Raw genomic sequence first — 20285 nt, forward strand, 5'->3', positions numbered from 1 at the left:
AGAAGAAGAGATTGGGTTTATGCCCCGCCCTTTACTACCCGAAGGAGTCTCAGAGGGGCTTACAAACTCCTTTCCCTTCCCCTCCCCACAACAGACACCCTGTGAGGTTGGTGGGGCTGAGAGAGCTCTGAGAGAGAACTTCTCTTTTTCAAGAACAGCTCTTGTCAGAACTACGGCTTGCCCAAGGTCATCCAGCAGGTGCAAGTGGAAGAGTGGGGAATCAAACCTGGTTCTCCCAGATTAGAGTCTGCGCACTTAACCATGACACCAAACTGGCTCTCAAGGAAGGCTTTTCTTGTCAATTAAAGCTCAGACTACAATGAGGTAGTTATCCTTCAAGGTACCACAGGACTCCTTACTACTGAGCAACGCCTATCAATCTTTTTCATCGAGGTTTCGTGGCCATATAGGTTATCCACCAGACTGTACTTTTCTGCATGACAGGCAGAATTTCACCACATGAACGTTTCCTTGTCTCTGTACCAATGGTCCCTCTAAACTGTGGAGTCTTGTGAACAGAAATTCTACTTTGTGAGCTACTGGCATTAAAGTTGTGAGCGAGCGATTTGGCTACTGCATGAATGAGTTTGCTCTGGAGCCATCCTTCCTGAGCTAAGACAAAAATGTGTGAGCCGGAGGCTAAAAAACTGTGAGCTAGCTCACACTAACTCACCTTAGAGGGAACACTGCTCTGCACCTCTGTGCCTGGAAATGGCTGTACCTGTTGAACTTCTGACTATTGCACAACTTGCTAAAGACTCCGGAATTCAGTGTGGGAAAAGGCAGACTTTGTTAGGTAGGACAGGCCAAGATGGTGCTATTTGAAAAATCATGTTTTTGTCCAGCACCTTTTATGTTGTTGGTGGTGGAAAGTTGATTATATTGATAAAACACCTAAAATTGCTAGGCAGTAGGCATAAAATAGCAGGTTTTATAATAACGGCAAGTATTACTTAAATATTCCAGTCGTTGCACAAAATAACAATAATAATGAGCAGGCAAACACTGTAAATTATAATCATCAACAGCATTGTTTTATGTGCAGACTTCCAGATTATAAAATATTATGGATTTTTAAAAAAAATCTGTTAATTTGCCATTTTTGGAACAATGGCACCCATTTGAGTCTTCATCTGCAACAAGATTAATCCATGTGGGGATATAAAGCCCGCCTTTTTGGCTGTCCAAATCAAACCGTATGTGTGAGGATAGGTACAACAGGTTTTATTTCATCCACCTTGTAATTTTACCTGGAGTCCTGTGTCCAGTTTTGGGCACATTTTAGGAAGGATGTTGACAAGCTCGAGCGTGTCCAGAAGAGGGCAACCAGGATGGTGAGAGGGTTGGAATCCAAGTCTTATGAGGAAAGGCTGAAAGAGTTGGGTCTGTTTAGCCTGGGAAAGAGAAGGCTTAGAGGGGACATGATTGCAGTCTTCAAGTATCTGAAGGGCTGTCTTGTAGAAGATGGAGCCGATCTATTCTCTCTTGCTCCGGACTGCAAGACTAGATCTAATGGGTGGAAATTACAAGGGAGTCGATACCGGCTAAATATCAGGAGGAACTTTCTTAACTGTAAGAGTGGTTGAGCAGTGGAACAGTCTGCCTCGGGAGGTGGTGGATGCTCCTTCGTTGGACGTTTTCAAGCGGAGGCTGGACGACCATCTTTCGGGTATGTAGGTATGTAGGGCTATCTTTCAGCTGTGCTCCTGCACAGTGCAGGGGGTTGGACTAGATGACCTGCAAGGTCCCTTCCAACTCTAACTTTCTATGATTCTAACAACAACAAAAAATGCCATATTTAATTTTTTAAGAAATTATCAGTAGTAGCATTATGACCCATTGAGAAAGGAGGACTATGAGAGCCAGTGTGGTGTAGATAAGTGTGGTTTAGATAAGCATATGGAGCAGAGGTCCATCAGTGGCTATTAGCCACAAGGTATAGATAGGGGCTCTGGGGCAAGTGATGCTCTGTCTTCTTGGTGCTTGGGGGGGGGTCAACAGTGGGAGGGCTTCTAATGTCCTGGCCCCACTGGTGGACCTCCTGATGGCACTGGTATTTCTGGCCACTGTGTGATACAGAGTGTTGGACTGGATGGGCCTTTGGCCTGATCCAACATTGGCATCTCTTATGTTCTTATGTAGCAGTTAAGAGTTTTGGATTAGTATCTGAAAGACTCGGGTTCGAATCCCCCCTGCCATGGGCGCTCACTGGGTGATCTTGACCAATCACCCACTCTCAGCCTAACCTACCTCACAGGGTTGTTGTGAGGATAAAACGGAGGCAAAGAGAACAGTGTAAGCCGCTTTGGGTCTCCCTTGGGGAGATAGGGGAGGTAACAATGAATTTAAATTAATTAATCAGTTAAAAATAAATACAGCAAAGAAATAGTTGTCCGCTATTACTGTATTTAGAATAAATATTAGTAATGAATTGGATTAATAAATAAAAATACAGCAAAGAAGTAGTCGTCCACTCCTATTGTAATTGGAATAAATATTAGAAATAGATTTAAATAATGAATTTAAAATAAATACAGCAAACCAACAGCTGTCCACTCTTATTGTAATTAGAATAACTATTAATAACAGGTTTAAATAATTCAAAATAAACACAGCAAAGAAATAGTCCGCTCTTACTGTGATTAGAATAAATATTAGTAATGAATTTAATAATAAAAATACAGCAAAAGGAATAGTCGTCCACTCTTATTGTAATTGGAATAAATAGTAGAAATAGATTTAAATAATTCATTAATTAAAAATGAATCCAGCAAACCAACAGCTGTCCACTCTTATTGTAATTAGAACAAATATTACTAGTAACAGCTCTAAATCATTAAAACTAAACACAGCAAAGAAACAGTTGTCCACTCTTATTGTTATTACAGTAAACATCCGTCATGGGAAATTAAAAGTACTATTATGAGTATTGCTACTATTGAAGTATTAATCATTCATTCTTAGTAATAATACAATAAAAAGCCTCCTTCTCCGCCAAAGGGGCGAGGCCTAGTCCTGGTTGCCAAGGAGGCCGCCTCCCGGTTGCTAAGGACTCCTTCCCGCCCCGCCCCCTCCGCGCCAAACCCGGCGGCCATTTTTCTTGCCCTTTTCCTTGTTTTCCCGCCCATTCCTCTCCCGTGCGGGCTCGCCGGCTAGGCCACGCCTCCTGGGCGGGGCGGAGGGGGCGTGGCGACGGGGCGAGCGGCGATGGCAGGGAGGGGCCGGCCCGCCTCGAGCGCGAGCCAATGGGAAGCGCCGGGGGCGGGGCCTCGGCTCGGGGCTCAGGTAACAGGTTGCGCCCTAGAGTGGAGGAGGACAGAAGGTGCGGGGAGCGGCCGCCGAGCGGAAGGAGGCGAGGTGAGTGGGTTGCAAAGCCCCACTTTTTTTTTTCTCCTTACGCAAAGTAGTCCCTCCACTCCAGGTACCCCCCACCCCAAGCATTGCCCCCCAGGTGGGGGTGGCCGGGTGCACCCGCTGGGCAGTGCCCACTGCTCATATTCCCCTCCAGGTGGGGGGGGGGAGAGGATTCTATGTGAAGCCTGTGCCCTGACAGCCCCCCCATGAGAAAATCTCCAGCTGTGTGTGGTTTATTGCGTGCCCCCATGGGCTGCACGACCCTAGGGGAGGGTTTTTTAAATGCCCCTTTTCTGATGCTCCGTTCCCTCCTTCCATATGCGTCCCCCCCAGCCAATGTTCCCTCTAAGCTGTGGAGTCTTGTGAGCACAAATTCTACTTTGTGAGCTGTTAGCATTAAAGCTGTGAGCATGTGATTGGGCGACTGCATACATTAGTTTGCTCTGGAGCAGTGTTCCCTCTAAGCTGAGTGAGTGTGAGCTAGCTCACATTTTTTAGCCTCCGGCTCACACATTTTTGTCTTAGCTCAGGAAGGAGGGCTCCAGAGCAAACTGATTTATGCAGCAGCCAAATGGCTTGCTCACAATTTTAATGCCAGTAGCTCACAAATGAGAATTTCTGCTCACAAGACTTGACAGCTTAGAGGGAACATTGCTCTGGAGCCCTCCTTCCTGGGCTAAGGCAAAAATGCGTGAGCCCAAAAACTGTTAGCTCACACTCACTCAGCTTAGAGGGAACACTGCCCCCCCCCCCCTGTGCTGCTGAGGTTCCCCACTGCACATCTGCGGCATCTGTTTTCCACAATCGTGCCTCTCCTCCCCCCCCCCCAGGAGGGGGGGAGTTATTTGCCCTCACTTTCTGGTCTTTGACCCTAACTGCTGGCCTAGAAGCCCCCCCACCCCCAGCTTGGTGCCCGGCCTCACCTCTACGGCTGGTACAGCCCTCTCTGGGCGTGGATGGCGCTTTCCCGACCTGTGATTTCAGCCTTGGGCTTCATGTGCCCGATGGGCAGTGTCCCCTCTAAGCTTGAGTGAGTGTGAGCCAAATCGCTCGCTCACAACTTTCATGCCAGCAGCTCACGAAGTGGAATTTTTGCTCACGGGACTCCACGGCTTAGAGGGAACATTGGCAGGGTCCCCTCTAAGCTGAGTGAGTGTGAGCCAGCTCACAGTGTTTGAGCCTCCGGCTGACACGTTTTTGTCTCCGCTCAGGGAGGAGGGCTCCGGAGCAGACTGGTTTCTGCAGCAGCCGAATGGCTGGCTCACGACTTTCATGCCGGCAGCTCACAAAGTGGAATTTTTGCTCACAAGACTCCACAGCTCAGAGGGGAGCATTGCCTAGGAGGTGTTGGAGTGCCCTGAGATTGCACCATCTGGGTCGTTGCCCCTTGTTCCCCCCCCCCGTAGGGGACTGTGACGCGTCATCCCTCTCCCCCGGTCACTGTCGCCCAAAGTTTCTCCTTCTCTTCTGTGACACACTTTCTCTGGCTGGCCCACCTGGATGTAAACTCTGGGGTCACCCTGGTGCCGGAGCCGGCCCTGTTTGCCGTCTGCCCCACCCCTGTCTGCGTGGATCGAGCCGCTGCCGACTTTGTTCTCTGGGTGCCTTCCCTTCTGTCTGGGTGGGAGGGATCCTGGGTGCCTGTCGGCTCCGGAGACGCAGACTGGTGTTGTGTCAGGTGTGATGCCGGCGGCTGGAACTGGAAATATTTGTGCCTGAGACCGAGGATTTTGGGTTGGGGGACTCCTTTGGTGTTGCTTGGTGTAGTGGTTTGGTGTAGCCAGTTTGGTGTCGTGGTTAAGTGCGCGGGGCTCTAATCTGGGAGCACCGGGTTCGATTCCCCGCTGCTCCACTTGCACCTGGCTGGATGACCTTGGGCAAGCCGTAGTTCTGACAAGAGCTGTTCTTGAAAAAGAGCCATTTCTGTTAAGAGCTCTCTCAGCCCCACCTACCTCACAGGGTGTCTGTTGTGGGGAGGGGAAGGGAAAGGAGTTTGCAAGCCGCTCTGAGACTCCGTTGGGTAGTGAAGGGCAGGGGATAAATCCAATCTCCTCCTCCTCCTCCTCTTCTTCTTCTTCGTCTTCTTCACTGCTTTTGTTGGAACTCTGGTCTTCCGGCCCCAAAAGCCGTGCTTGGTGGATAGATTTGTGCCGTGTGGTTTCGGCAACCACAGACAAACCCACAAGGGCTGAGAAAGGGGATTTGTTGGAGTTCTCTTGGCAAGTCGTAATTGTTTCTGCAACCTCAAAGCTTGTGTGTAAATGGCTGCCCTTTTGCAAAGAAGGAACTTTGGCCTCTGAGGTTTGACCGGGCTGGCCCGAAACACGGCTTGTGCCGGGTTCCGTGTGCGCTTTGGTAGAGAGGACGTGTTGCTAACCTCCAGGTGGGGCCTGGAAATCTCTTTGGAATTACACCTGATCTCCAGATTGTAGAGATCAGGTCCCCTGGAGAAAATGACTGCGTTGGAGGGTGGGCTCTCTGTGGCATTCTAGAAGAAGAAGAAGAAGAAGAGATTGGATTTATACCCCGCCCTTCACTTGGAGTCTCAGAGCGGCTGACAAACTCCTTTCCCTTCCCTTCCCCACAACAGACACCCTGTGAGGTGGGCAGGGCTGAGAGAACTCTGACACAAACTGCTCTTTTTCAAGGACAGCTGTGCCAGAGCTTGTGACTGACCCAAGGTCACACCAGCAGGTGCGACTGGAGGAGTGGGGAATCAAACCCGGTTCTCCCAGATTAGAGTCCGTGCACTTAACCACTGCACCAAACATTCTACCTTGCGGAGGTCCTACCTTTCCCCGAACTGTGCCCCCAAATCTCCAGGAATTCCCCAGCCTGGAGCTGGCAACCCTTGCTAGAGCAATCTTGGGCCTCCCGAAGCTCTTGGCACAAACAAACAGAGCTGCTCCTCCGTTGCTTACTCCTTTGCAAATGTTTGAGTGGTGCAGGCCTTGTTTCTTTAAAGGGAACGCTGAAGTCGGGCCTTGGTTTGTGCTGATAACGGCGCGGGCGACGCCTCTTGCGGTTCGGTGGCGCGGGATGGCTTGGCCGGTTCTGAAGAGGAGGGGGTGTAAGATAGGCAGATGGCCAGTAATGAGGCTCAGTGGTATCTCTGTCGGGCAAGGTGGAAAGGAAATGATTCTGGGGCGTGCCACGGGTCATAGGCAAATGGGCTGCCGAGACGGGATCTGTTAGGTGGCGACCTGTTGCGCCAGGGCCAGAGTCCACCTCCTCCGGCATCCTGTTTGCTCTGGCAATTAGCCAGAGTCCTCTAACAAGTGTCCTAGAAAGTGAGAACCATATGGTACACTGCCCCTGTTTTTGGAGGCTCAGGGTACCTGAGAGAGCCAGTTGGCTGTAGTGGTTAGGAGCGCGGACTCTAGTCTGGGAGAACTGGGTTCGATTCCCCGCGCCTCCATGTGCAGCTGCTGGTGTGACCTTGGGTCAGTCACAAGTTATTTCAGAGCTGTTCTCTCAGGAGCAGTTCTCGAAAGAGGAGAAGTAGAAGAGAGTGGATTTATACCCGCGCTTAACTACCGAAAGGAGTCTCAGAGCGGTTTACAAACCCTTTCCCTCCCCCTCCCCACAACAGACACCCTGTAAGCAGTGTTCCCTCTAAGCTGAATTAGTGAGAGCTAGCTCACAGTTTTTTAGTCTCCGGCTCACACATTTTGTCGTAGCTCAGGAAAGATGGCTCCAGAGCAAACTAATTTGTGCAGTAGCCAAATCACCTGCTCACAACTTGTAAGGCCAGCAGCTCACAAAGTAGAATTTTTGCTCACAAGAATCCACAGTTTAGAGCAGTGTTCCCTCTAAGCTGAGTTAGTGTGAGCTAGCGCACAGTTTTTCAGCCTCCGGCTCACACATTTTTTGTCTTGGCTCAGGAAGGAGGGCTCCAGAGCAAACTGATCGATGCAGTAGGCAAATCGCTCGCTCACAACTCTAATGCCAGTAACTCACAAAGGAGAATTTTTGCTCACAAGACTCCATAGCTGAGAGGGAGCATTGCCTGTGAGGCAGGTGGGGCTGAGAGAGCTCTCTCGAGGACTGCCCTTGAGAGAACAGCTCTGACGGAACTTGTGACTGACCCAAGGCCACACCAGCAGCTGCACGTGGAGGAGTGTGGTATCAAACCTGGTTCTCCCCAGATTGGAGTCCACGCTCTCTGTGCCCCACCTACCTCACAGGGTGTCTGTTGTGAGGAGAGGAAGGGAAGTAGATTGTAAGCTGCTCTGAGACTCTTTTGGGTAGTGAAGAGCGGGGTATAAATCCAATCTCTTCTTCTTCTTCTAGCTTTGCTTCCTTCGTGCTTTCACGCACTCCAAATTAGGCACTTTCCGTCCACTTTTAGTGATCGTTTGCGAGTGGGTTTTGCCGTTTCGCACACTAAAACCCAGCGGAAGCGCACGATTCGGTGTGCGTAAGAACCTCGGGGACCCTCTCTTGCCTTGGGACTGAGACCCCCTCCCCAAGGTGGCCCCTAAGGAGGCGGCCTCTGCCAGACCCTCTGTTGTGTGCCCCCCCACCCCAGGACTGGGAGGCCGGTCCCACTGCCTTCCCGATCTGGCTTGGAAGTGAGTCAGCGGGCAGTGCCTGTGTGGCCGGCCATTCTGCCTTGACTCACTTCGGAAAAATGCTTTAAAAAGTCAGAGCCGGCCAGTTTTATTTACGTGCCTCGCTTGTAGCTTGGACGGGCAGGATTAGGCCACATTTTTTTCCTGATAACGGAGCCAGATAAACCGCACACGCCTCCTCCCGGCACACAATGTCATCCTTGTGTTTCCAAATCATGTGATTCCCCCCCCTCCCCAATCCCAATTCTGCAAATCTTTTCAGGTGCAGTGGATTTGGTGTGTTGCTTCATCCCTCCCTCCTTCTACACATGTTTAGAAGATTGACAAGAGTCAGTTTGGTGTCCTGGTTAGGAGTGTGGACTCTGATCTGGGAGAACCGGGTTTTGCCTCCCCACTCTTCCACATACAGCTGCTGGGGTGACCTTGGGTCAGTCACAAGTTCTCTCAGAGCTGTTCCCTCAAGGACAGTCGTCAAAAGAGGTCTCTCAGCCCCACCTACCTCACAGGGTGTCTGTTGTGGGGAGGGGAAGGGAAAGGAGATTTGTAAGCCGCTCTGAGACTCCTTCTGGTAGTGAAGGGTGGGGTATAAATCCAATCTCCTCCTCCTTTTCTTCCTGTTGGCAGAGTATAGGCTTCGGAAATGGCAGATTCCTGCACAAAGATTACTACCCCCCCCCCGCTCTTTCCCATTCACAGGTTTGTTTTCTGGTGGTTTCCTCTTACACCTGGAGGTTTTTTTTGTGCCCCACGGTCAGCTGATTGAAACCAGAGGAAAGGCTGAAACTTCAGAGGTTGGTTTCGCTTTCTCCGGTTCCCAAGCACGGAGAACAATATTCCTGTGTCTCAGCCGTCCCCAGAGTGGAGGAAATGAGGTTGGCACCCAAGCGGGAGGGTCGGTTACTTAACTGGATACGGCTCTAAAGAAGTCGACTGTTGTGTCAAAACCCACTCGGGGTAAACCGACAAGGGGCAAGTGAGACGTAGCAGAACCGCTGACCCCTTTTCTCCATTCTTTCGGTGAAAGGGCCCGCTGACCCAGAGCGCTCCGCTTAGACGAGGGCTGCTTTGTAAGGAAACTAAATGCGGCCGCTGTTTGTTCTTGTGATGCGAAGAATAGTTTTAAAGGGGACCTTGAGTCTCTGAGTCTTAGAAGTATAACCACTGAGTGCCAGGGAATCTTCTAAGAACGTAAGAGACGCCGTGTTGGGTCAGGCCAATGGCCCCTCCAGTCCAACGCTCTGTGTCACACAGTGGCCAAACCCCAGGGGCTATCAGGAGGTCCACCAGCGGGGCCAGAACTCCAGAAGCCCTCCCACACTTGCCCCCCCAAGCACCAAGAAGACAGAGCATCACTGCCCCAGACATAAGAACATCAGAGAAGCCATGTTGGATTAGGCCAATGGCCCATCTAGTCCAACACTCTGTGTCACACAGTGGCCAAAACCCAGGGGCCACCAGCAGGTCCACCAGCGGGGCCAGAACTCCAGAAGCCCTCCCACTCTTGTCCCCCAAGCACCAAGAAGACAGAGCATCACTGCCCCAGACATAAGAACATCAGAGAAGCCATGTTGGATTAGGCCAATGGCCCATCCAGTCCAACACTCTGTGTCACACAGTGGCCAAAACCCAGGGGCCACCAGCAGGTCCACCAGCGGGGCCAGAACTCCAGAAGCCCTCCCACTGTTGCCCCCCCCTCAAGCACCAAGAAGACAGAGCATCACTGCCCCAGACTTAAGAACCTAAAAGAAGCCATGTTGGACCAGGCCAGTGGCCCATCTAGTCCAACACTGTGTCACACAGTGGCCAAAACCCAGGGGCCATCAGGAGGTCCACCAGCAGGGCTAGATTCTATCATAATGTATCGTTAAATATTGGAATTCTATCATGTATGTTTATATCATGCTCTGCCTTGGTAGCCCTTATAAGGCAGTGTTGCCAGCCTCCAGGGGCGACCTGGAGGTCTCCCAGAATTCCAAGTGATCTCCCGATGACAGAGATCAGTTCCCCTGGAGGGAATAAGGTGGACTCTGTGGCATTAAACCCTGCTGAGGTCCTCCCTCCCCAAAACGTATCCTCTCCAAGGCTCTACCCCCAAATCTCCAGGAATTGCTCAACCTGGAGCTAGCAACCCTATTAGGGCAGAAAGGTGGGATACAGATTTTGTAAATGAATAAATACTGTCCGATCTGCCTGCTGTGGCTCGGAAGAGTGGGGTGGGGTTCTTTCTGTTCAAGAGAGGGAAATCCGAACCCCTTACTAGGTGCCGGGACCCGGTCGCAGAGTTGAAGAGAAGAGATTGGATGTATACCCCGCCCTTCACTACCCGAAGGAGTCTCCGACCAGTTTACAGTCTCCCTTCCCCTCCCCGCAACAGACCCCCTGTGAGGTAGTTGGGGCTGAGAGAGCTCTTTTGAGAACGGCCCTTGAGAGAACAGCTCTGAGCGAACTTGTGACTGGCCCAAAGTCACACCAGCAGCTGCATGTGGAGGAGTGGGGAATCAAACCTGGTTCTCCCCGATTAGAGTCCACGCTCTTAACCACTACACCAAACTGGCTCTCAGAGCAGTTTATAATCTCCTTCCCTTCCTCTCCCCACAACAGAGACCCTGTGAGGTAGGTGCGGCTGAGAGAGCTCTTTGGAGAATGGCCCTTGAGAGAACAGCTCTGAGAGAACTTGTGACTGACCCAAAGTCACACCAGCAGCTGCATGTGGAGGAGTGGGGAATCAAACCTGGTTCTCCCAGATTAGAGTCCACGCTCTTAACCACTACACCAAACTGGCTCTCAGAGCAGTTTACAATCTCCTTCCCTTCCTCTCCCACAACAGACACCCTGTGAGGTAGGTGCGGCTGAGAGAGCTCTCTCAAGAACTTCCCTTAAGACAGTGGTGGCGAACCTACGGCACGGGTGCCAGAGGTGGCACTCAGAGCCCTCTCTGTGGGCACGCGTGCCATCGCCCCAGCCAGGCCCAGACCATCATTAAAGTGTTGAATTCTCTGCCAAATAATTTTAAGTAAATGAAAGCATTTGGGATTGCTTTCCATACTTTGTTTGGATCAGCTTAAGTTAATGAATGAGTTGTTTTTTCTAAAGTAAAACCTCAGTATTCAGGTTAAATTGCCTTGTTGGCACTTTGCGCTAAATAAGTGGGTTTTGGGTCGCAGTTTGGGCACTCGGTCTCTAAAAGGTTCGCTATCACTGCCTTAAGAGAACAGTTCTGAGAGAACTTGTGACTGACCAAAGGTCACCCAGCTGGCTGGATGTGGAGGAGTGGGGAATCATACCTGGTTCTCCCAGATTAGAGTCCGCGCTCTTAACCAGTACACCAAACTGGCTGTCAGAGCAGTTTACAATCTCCTTGCCCTCCCCACAACAAGCACCCTGTGCGGTAGGTGCGGCTGAGAGAGCTCTCTCAAGAACTGCCCTTGAGAGAACAGTTCTGAGAGTACTTGTGACTGACCGAAGGTCACCCAGCTGGCTGCATGTGAAGGAGTGGAGAATCGTACCTGGTTCTCCCAGATTAAAGTCCACGCTCTTAACCAGTACACCAAACTGGTTCTTGGGAACATGGCCTGTCTTGGTTGTCATGAGGCCTAGAAACCTGACTTTTTGAAAGGGAAAGCCGAATTTTTCCCCAGGACGTTACAGCCAATAGGACTTCTGTGTTTCACTGAATACTCCCTCCCCCCCCCCGGGTACGTATAGTTGTTTGTTTCTGCAACGGCCTCCCTGGCATCGGTCCAGTTTTCTGCTTTCCCCCTTGGATCTATTTTTCCCCCCTCCTAGGCACCTGGCACAAAATCGTCCCAGGTGCCACCTCCGGAAAACCGAAGTCTTTAAATCTGAACCCGCCGCTCTTCCGTGCCTCTGCGTAGTTCTCGGCTGTCGCATGGGAGGACATTCTAGTTGGAATTTCCACTCTGGGAGATAACCTGCGCCCTCCGCGTTTGAGAGGAGGCCAACTGATGAATGGCCGTGGTGTTCAGCTGCGGCATGAGTTGGGGGGGGTCTGTTGGGGTTTCCATGTCATACTGCCAAAAGAGGCCCTCGTTCCGATTAAATGGATATAATTTAAACGGGGGTGGAGGGAGGTTTTAAACGATGGCTGTGTCTTAAGAATCTAGATAGCCTTTTCATAGAAACGTAGAGCTGGGAGGAACCCCAAGGGTCATCTAGTCTAACCCCAAGGATATTAGGGGAGGGGCCGTGGCTCAGGGCCAGAGCGTCTGCTTGGCACACAGAAGGTCCCAGGTTCAATCCCCAGCACAGGAACAGGCTTCCCTCTGGAGGTGGTGGTCTCTCCTTCTTTGGAGGTTTTCAAACAGGCTCGATGGACATCTGACAGCCATGCTGTTTCTGTGAACTCAGATCGCGAGAAGGGAGGGCAGGAAGGGTTGCCTCAGTGTTTAGTTCTCGTGGCCCTTTCTGACACGCCCAGGGAAATGCTGATCGCCACTTTGGGGTCAGGAAGCCATTTTCCTCCGGGCCAGTTTGGGTGGGGATCCTGGAGGGTTTTTGTTTTTTTATCATCTTCAGAAGCGTGAATGGAACATTTATTTTATTTATTAGTTTATTGATCGGCTCCAACCCATGGTACAGAGACACATTTGGAGGTTTTCAAATAGAGGCTCGATGGCCATCTGACAGCAATGCTGATTGTATGAACTCAGGCAGATCACAAGAACGGAGGGCTGGAAGGGTTGCCTCAGTGCTTAGTTCTCGTGGGCCTTTCTTACCTGCCCAGGGACATGCCGATCCCCACTTTGGGGTCAGGAAGCCATTTTTCTCCATTCCAGTTTGGTTGGGGATCCTGGGGGGGGGGGGGTTGGTCATCTTCTGGGCATGGAACAGCAGTCACCGGGGGTGTGTGGGGGGGAGGTTTTTGTGAATTTCCTCCCTTGTGCAGGGGGTTGGACTAGATGACCCTGGAGGTCCCTCCCCACTCTGTGATTCTATGATCTCCAGTTAAAAAGATGTAGGAGGCGAAGTGAAAGACCCTTCCCAGCCTGAGACCCTGGAGAGCAGCTGCCAGTCAGAGTAGACAGTACTGACTTCGATGAATTAAGGGTCGGATTCAGTAGAAGGCAGCCTCAGGCAATGTTCCCTCTAAGCTGTGGAGTCCTGTGAGCAACAATTCTACTTTGTGAGCTGCCGGCATTAAAGTAGTGAGCGAGTGATTTGGCTACTGCATAAACTAGTTTACTCTGGAGCCATCCTTCACGGGCTAAGACAAAAATTTGTGAGCCGGAGGCTAAAAAACTGTGAGCTGGCTCACACTGACTTGCCTTAGAGGGAACACTGGCCTCAGGTGTGTCCAACCAGCCCTGGCTCAGAGGTAAAGTGAATCAAGTTCAATTCGCAGCTACCTCTTACCCCCCAGTGTGTAAAATGCTGTTTCCGACAGCCTTGTGAAGTAGAATGATATTGTTATTCTCAAACTGTAGGCAGGGGCTGAGGCTTAGAGGGAGTAGGCTGCCTGGCAGAATATCTGTTTGGACTTGGCTTTCCTCGGTTCGGTATCGGCTGCCGGATCTCTTCCTTTCTCCTTGTTCCCTCACTGTTTATGTGACACCCGTAAGATGCCATTGTTTTATCACCTGGGGAGGGAGGGGGTAATACTAAGCGCTGAGCCTCGGTAATAGAATCCTGTCCCGGTGAAGGGCGGTGTTGGTTGTCATACTTTCAGGGTGGCGCCTGCCCCATTTTCCAACCTCTCCTCCTTCCGAACGCTGGGCGGAGAGACGGGGTGGAACCAAGGAGATCTCTGGGTGTTCTTCTGTCACTCGTCAGTCAACGAAAGGCTCCTTCCTCATGTGCCTGTGTTTATTTCGGTGGCGCGGTCCTTCTCTGCCGCTGCCTCCAACACCCGTGAAATCACAAATGTGCCCTTTTTCTAAGTCAGTTTAAATGAGGTGTCGAGAGACTTGTGTCCTGAAGTATCGAGAGCCACTTTGGTGTAGTGGTTAGGAGCGCGGACTCCAATCTGGGAGAGCCGGGTTTGATTCCCCACTCCTCCACGTGCAGCTGCTGGGGTGACCTTGGGTCAGTCACAAGCTCTTTCAGAGCTGTTCTTTCAAGGGCAGTCCTCGAAAGAGCTCTCTCAGCCCCACCTCCCTCACAAGATGTCTGTTGTGGGGAGGAGAAGGGAAAAGAGATTGTAAGCTGCTCTGAGATGCCTTTGGGTAGTGAAGGGCGGGATATAAATCCAATCTCCTTCTCTCCTTCTTCTCCACTCCTCCACATGCAGCTTCTGGGGTGACTTTGGGTCAGTCACAAGTTCTTTCCAAGCTGTTCTTTCAAGGGCAGTCCTTGAAAGAGCTCTCTCAGCCCCACCTACCTCACAGGGTGTCTGTTGTGGGGAAGGGAAGGAAAGGAGCTTGTAAGCTGCTCTTAGACTCCTTCGGGTAGTGAAGGGCGCGGGGTATAAATCCAATCTCCTGCTCTCCTTCTTCTCCACTCCTCCACATGCAGCTGCTAGGGTGACCTTGGGTCAGTCACAAGTTCTCTCAGAGCTGTTCTCTCAAGGGCAGTCCTCGAAAGAGCTCTCTCAGCCCCACCTACCTCACAAGATGTCTGTTGTGGGGAGGGGAAGGGAAAGGAGACTGTAAGCTTCTCTGAGACTCCTTCGGGTAGTGAAGGGCTGGGTATAAATCCAACTTCTCCTTCTCTTCGTCCTGTGGGTTGGCTCCTCTGGAGCTGTTCAGTTAATGACAGCACACCTCCACCCCAATGTGCTCCCGGCTCTTCGGTTGGGAAAGGCTTCGTGCGCTGGAAGAAAGCATTGTTAGTGGAGTGGGTCTGTGCCAACTGCCGGCGGCCCATTTGCTTGCAGTGCCTCTTTTCTTTTTTTTGGTATTTTTTGTTTTGTTTTCATGTGTTTGTGTGTGTGTACACATGAGTGTGTGCGTGCACCTGGAAGTCATGGCGACCTCTGGGGACTGACCCCCTACTGAGGGCCTGGAGGATATCCAGAGAGGTGGCTGAGCAAAGCCTGCCCCCGCCTCCCAACTGCTGGCATTCCTTGGAGGTCTTCCATCCCAAGGACTTGCCAGAGTCGACCCTGCTTAGCTTCCAAAATCAGACGAGATCGGGCTGGCCTGGGCTATCCAGGTCAGGGCGCAGTTCCTCTTTTCTGACGGTGGTGGATAGTGAGGTCAGGTCACGGCTGAGTTCCGGTGACCCTGTGAGGTTTTCAAGGCAAGAGAGGAACAGAGGCGGGTTTGCCATTACCTGCCTCTGCGTAGCAACCCTGGACTTCCTCGGTAGTCTCCCATCCAAGGACTAACTAGGACCGACCCTGCTTAGCTTCTGAGATCTAAAACGATCAGATTAGCCCGGGCCATCGAGGTCCATGGTTTGCCATCAGCTACCTCTGCGTAGCAACCCTGGTCTTCCTTGGCGGCCTCCCATCCAAACTACTAAGCAGGGCCGAACCTGCTTAGCTTCTGAGATCTGACAAGATCAGGCTAGTCTGGGCCATCCAGGTCAGGACAAAAGACCTACAGAGGTGGTTTGCCATCGGCTACCTCTGCGTAGGAACCCTGGTCTTCCTTGGCCGTCTCCCATCCAAACTACTTAGTGGGGCCGAACCTGCTAAGCTTCCGAGATCTGACGAGATCAGGCTATCCTGGGCCATCCATGTCTGTGGTTGCCTGCCTCTGCATAGCAACCCTGGACCTCCTCGGTGGTCCCCCATTCAAGCGCTAACCAAGGCCAACCCTGCTTAGCTTCCAAGCTCTGACAAGATCAGGATAGCCTGGGCCATCCAGGTAAAGGCAAGTGACAAGCAGAGGTGGTGTGCCATTGCCTGCCTCTGCGTAGGAACCCTGGTCTTCCTTGGCCGTCTCCCATCCAAACTACTTAGTGGGGCCGAACCTGCTAAGCTTCCGAGATCTGACGAGATCAGGCTATCCTGGGCCATCCATGTCTGTGGTTGCCTGCCTCTGCATAGCAACCCTGGACCTCCTCGGTGGTCCCCCATTCAAGCGCTAACCAAGGCCAACCCTGCTTAGCTTCCAAGCTCTGACAAGATCAGGATAGCCTGGGCCATCCAGGTAAAGGCAAGTGACAAGCAGAGGTGGTGTGCCATTGCCTGCCTCTGCATAGGAACCCTGGACTTCCTTTGCGGTCTCCCATCTAAGCCGTTACGAGGGCTGACCCCGCTTAGCTTCCGAGATCTGACGCGATCAGGCTAGCCTGGGTCATCCAGGTCTGGGCGAGAGATAAGCAGAGGTTGTTTGCCGTTGCCTGCCTCTGCAGAACAACCCTGGTATGCGTTGGTGGTCTCCCATCTAAGGACTAACCGGGGCCGACCCTGCTGAGCTTCCGAGATCTGATGAGATTGGGCCGGCCTGGGCCACCCAGGTCAAGGCAAGAGACAAACAGAGGTTGTTTGCCATTGCCTGCCTCTGCAGAACAACCCTGGGATTCCTTGGTGGTCCCCCATCCAAGTACTAACCAGGGCCGACCCTGCTTAGCTTCTGAGATCTGACGAGATCGGGCTAGTCTGGGCCATACAGGTCAAGGCAAGAAACAAACAGAGGTCAGGGCTTTATTCGTCCTGATACCTGCTATCAGGGGTCATTTCCTGCAGGAGTGCACAGGAGCGGCGCTCCAGCAGCAAAGAGCCCAGGGGGCGGGCACATGCAACAAGCCCCACCCCCTGCTCCCAGCAGCCCTCAGTCAGAGCAAGAAGCAGCCAGGTAAGCTGCAGAGCTCCCCACCCCGGCCCCCCAGTCCCAAACAGTCCAGTGGCACCTTTAAGACCAAGGTTTATTCAGGTACAAGCTCTCCCTCCTCTGCGAGGACAGATCTGCATGTCCCCCCCCCCCCAATAGCTAGCAATCCAAAACAGTCCAGTGGCACCTGAGCGGTGGGTGTTGCCTTCTGACACACTTCCGGTGGTGTCAGGGGGTGTGGCATATGCAAATAAGTTATGCTAATGAGCTCCTGCACCTCTTTTTCTACGAATTGACCCCTGCCTGCTATGATTTACGCCTTTAGGAGGGCCCTCTTTCGAACACCGTTAACGTGTGCACATGTACTCTGGCTCTGCTTCTGCTTTAAGTCTGCTTTCTGGGACGCTGAATCCACGCTTCCCCAGATGTGAAGGGCCGCAGAACTTGTTTGAGCCCCAAAGTGCCTCCAGATCCAACGTGAGATGAAACGTTCCGTTCAGAAGAACAGACAAACCAAGGAGCCGGCTCCAGCGAAGTTTTCCCCAATGCCCTTTCCTTCAGAATCCCTTGTGGGAGAGGCGCTGGCGGAGGAGCCGGGAATGGAGCCGCACAGGTGTGACCGCGGGTGCCGGTAATCCACAGGCATCCCTGTTTTCCGCTCCGGAGCACTACAGGGTTTGGGCTTAGGGTTGCCGGGGCGGTTCCGGCATTTGAACACAGGTCTCTGAAGCGACAAAGCACATCTGGGGAGCTGTAGGAGAGGGGCGGAGAAAAGGGTCCATCCGTTCCAGCATCCCATCACACCGTGGCCAACTAGTTCCTCTGGAGGGCCAACAACAGGGCAGAGAGGCCGAGGCCTGCCCCTGAGAAGAACACCAGAAGAGTCCTGCTGGATCAGACCAGTGAGGGTCCATCTAGTCCAGCATCCTGCCTCACACAGTGGCCAACCAGTTCCTCTGGAGGGCCAACAGCAGGGCAGAGAGGTCGAGGCCTTCCCCTGAGAAGAACATAGGAAGAGCCCTGCTGGGTCAGACCAGTGAGGGTCCATCCAGTCCAGCCTCCTGCCTCACACAGCGGCCAACCAGTTCCTCTGAGGGCCAACAACAGGGCAGAGAGGCCGAGGCCTTCCCCTGAGAAGAACATCAGAGGAGCCCTGCTGGGTCAGACCAGGGAGGGTCCATCCAGTCCAGCATCCTGTCTCACCCAGTGGCCTCAACCAGTTCCTCTGCAGGGCCAACAACAGGCCAGAGAGGCCGAGGCCTTCCCCTGAGAAGAACATCAGAGGAGCCCTGCTGGGTCAGACCAGGGAGGGTCCATCCAGTCCAGCATCCTGTCTCACCCAGTGGCCTCAACCAGTTCCTCTGCAGGGCCAACAACAGGCCAGAGAGGCCGAGGCCTTCCCCTGAGAAGAACATCAGAGGAGCCCTGCTGGGTCAGACCAGGGAGGGTCCATCCAGTCCAGCATCCTGTCTCACCCAGTGGCCTCAACCAGTTCCCCTCACAGGGTTGTGGTGAGAATAAAAATGGAGGAGAGGGGAATGATGTCAGCTGCTTTGGGTCCCCATTAGGGCTAGAAGGCTGGTTGTAAATGGATAAAATAAATAAATAAATAGGGTCTGATCCTACTAGGCACTACTGCCGTCCTTCCGTTCTCTTCCAGGCTTGGGAACCACTGAGGTATAAATCCAATCTCCTTCTTCTTTGAAAAGTCACTTTCTGGAGCAGTTGGTTATGCGGCCGGGGCGGGGAGGCCGTTGTGGGGAAAATGCAAGCCCAAAGCTTCTTTGGGCGACTGGATAATCGATGGCTGCAGTCCTCTCATCTAGAACCAAAAGTGTGAGAAGAAAGTCTAGTAGAAGAAGAAGAAGAGATTGGATTTATATCCCGCCCTTCACTACCCAAAGGTGTCTCAGAGCGGCTTACAAATCTCCTTTCCCCCTCCCCTCCCCACAACAGACACCCTGTGAGGTAGGTGGGGCTGAGAGAGCTTTTTCCAGAACTGTCCTTGTGAGAACAGCTCTGGCAGAACTATGGTTTGCCCAAGGTCATCCAGCAGCTGTAAGTGGAGGAGTGGGGAATCAAACCTGGTTCTCCCAGATTAGAGTCCGCGCACTTAACCACGACACCAAACTGAACGGCCAATATTAAAAACCTAGTTAAAACTTATAATAAGCAAAAATACAAGTGTTTATTAGAAAGACAGTTAAAAACATGCATAAGGGCCGAATGAAAGCCTCGTAAAAAAGTATAGCCTAAACCCAGGGGTCATTTCCTGTGGGAGCGCACAGGAGCGGAGCTCCGGCAGTAAGGAGCCCAGGGGGTGGGCACATGCAACAAGCCCCGCCCCCTGCTCCCAGTAGCCCTCAGTCGGGCCATGAGGAGAAAGAAGCAGCCAGGTAAGTTGCAGGCCCCCCCCCCCAGCCTTCAGGTACAAGCTCTCCCTCCTCTGTGACGGCAGATCTGCGTGTCCCCCCCCATATCTAGCAATCCAAAACAGTCCAGTGGAGCCTGAGCGGTGGATGTTGCCTTCTGACACACCTCCGGTGACGTCAGGGGGTGTTGCATATGCAAAGTTATGCTAATAAGCTATGCTAATGAGCTCCTGCACCTCTTTTTCTACGAAATGACCCCTGCCTAAACCCAAGGGCCAATACACATGACCTGACACCTTTCCGCCCTGTTGGGGCCTTCTTCAGAGGTCAAAGGATATCGAGGCATATTACAATAAGATAACCAATAAGTGAATATTGGACCAAGAAGAGGAAGGTTAAGCAGCAAGATGTAAAGACACATGGCAAAGATGTTTGTGAGGCCTCAAAAGGCGAAAGTCCTGTGTCTAGTGCCAAATGCACAGTGGCTGAATTAGAACATCTTCCAGTTTAGGTCCAGAAAGCACCTGTGTGGCTATCGAAGTCAGAGCCAGAGCGTCCTCAAGCAAATAGCAGAGCCCAGAAGCGACCTGTGGCCGGCAGACCGCTTTTTCCGCCAAAGGCAGGAGTTCTTTCCAACCCAATCTCTCTCGCCCCGCGCCCTCTGCTTCTCTGATCCCTCCGCAACCTGTTCGTCTGGTTTCCGCAGAGTTTTCCTTTCTCTGAGATTCGGGTGTGTGTGTGTGTGTGTGTGTGTGAAGCGCCGTGTACGGGGTTACGAAAGACACTGAACGCCTTGTGCCGAAAACTCGGAACGCTCTGTGACCCCGAAGCCAGTGGGAGTTTTGCAAAGCCGTGACTGTCTCGTGCTTCGTTCGGCGGCATTTTTGGCAGCCAGGCGCCCCCCCCCCCCATTTAGCACAAGGACCTTGAGAATGCTTTGCCGTCTTTTTGAACAGCTGCTGGAGTGATCTCAGAAGGGAGTTGTCAACCTCTGGGTTTGGGAGGAAGCCAGGCAAAGCAGAGAATCCTAGCATCCTAAAGGAGTGGGGGAAATACGGGGGGGGGGGAGACCTTCATGAAATGTTGTCCCCACCACTACAGGATAATTGCTCTGACCTGGACGGCTGGGACTATCCCGGGCTTATCAGACCATGGAAGCGAAGGTCTGGATAAACTAAGGACTTGGAGGGGAGACCACCAAGGAAGCCCAGAGTTGCTACGCAGAGGCAGGCAAGGGCAGACACCACCTCTGTTCATCTCTTCCCTTGACCTGGGTGGTGCTGGCTAATCCACTCTCATCAGATCTC

General features: G+C 52.3%; 1 protein-coding gene across 1 annotated transcript in view; it reads left to right on the forward strand.

The window, feature by feature from the left end:
* The first annotated feature begins 3312 nt into the window (after nt 1–3312).
* Nucleotides 3313–20285, forward strand: part of CGN (cingulin) — a 118589-nt gene continuing 101616 nt past the window's right edge. The window contains exon 1 of the mRNA XM_015416026.1: nt 3313–3357. The gene's annotated coding sequence lies outside the window, so the exon portion shown is untranslated. The remainder of the gene's footprint in view (nt 3358–20285) is intronic.

Source organism: Gekko japonicus, unplaced genomic scaffold (assembly GCF_001447785.1).
Source record: "Gekko japonicus isolate JY-2015 unplaced genomic scaffold, Gekko_japonicus_V1.1 scaffold226, whole genome shotgun sequence".
NCBI classification, from domain to species: Eukaryota; Metazoa; Chordata; class Lepidosauria; order Squamata; family Gekkonidae; genus Gekko; species Gekko japonicus.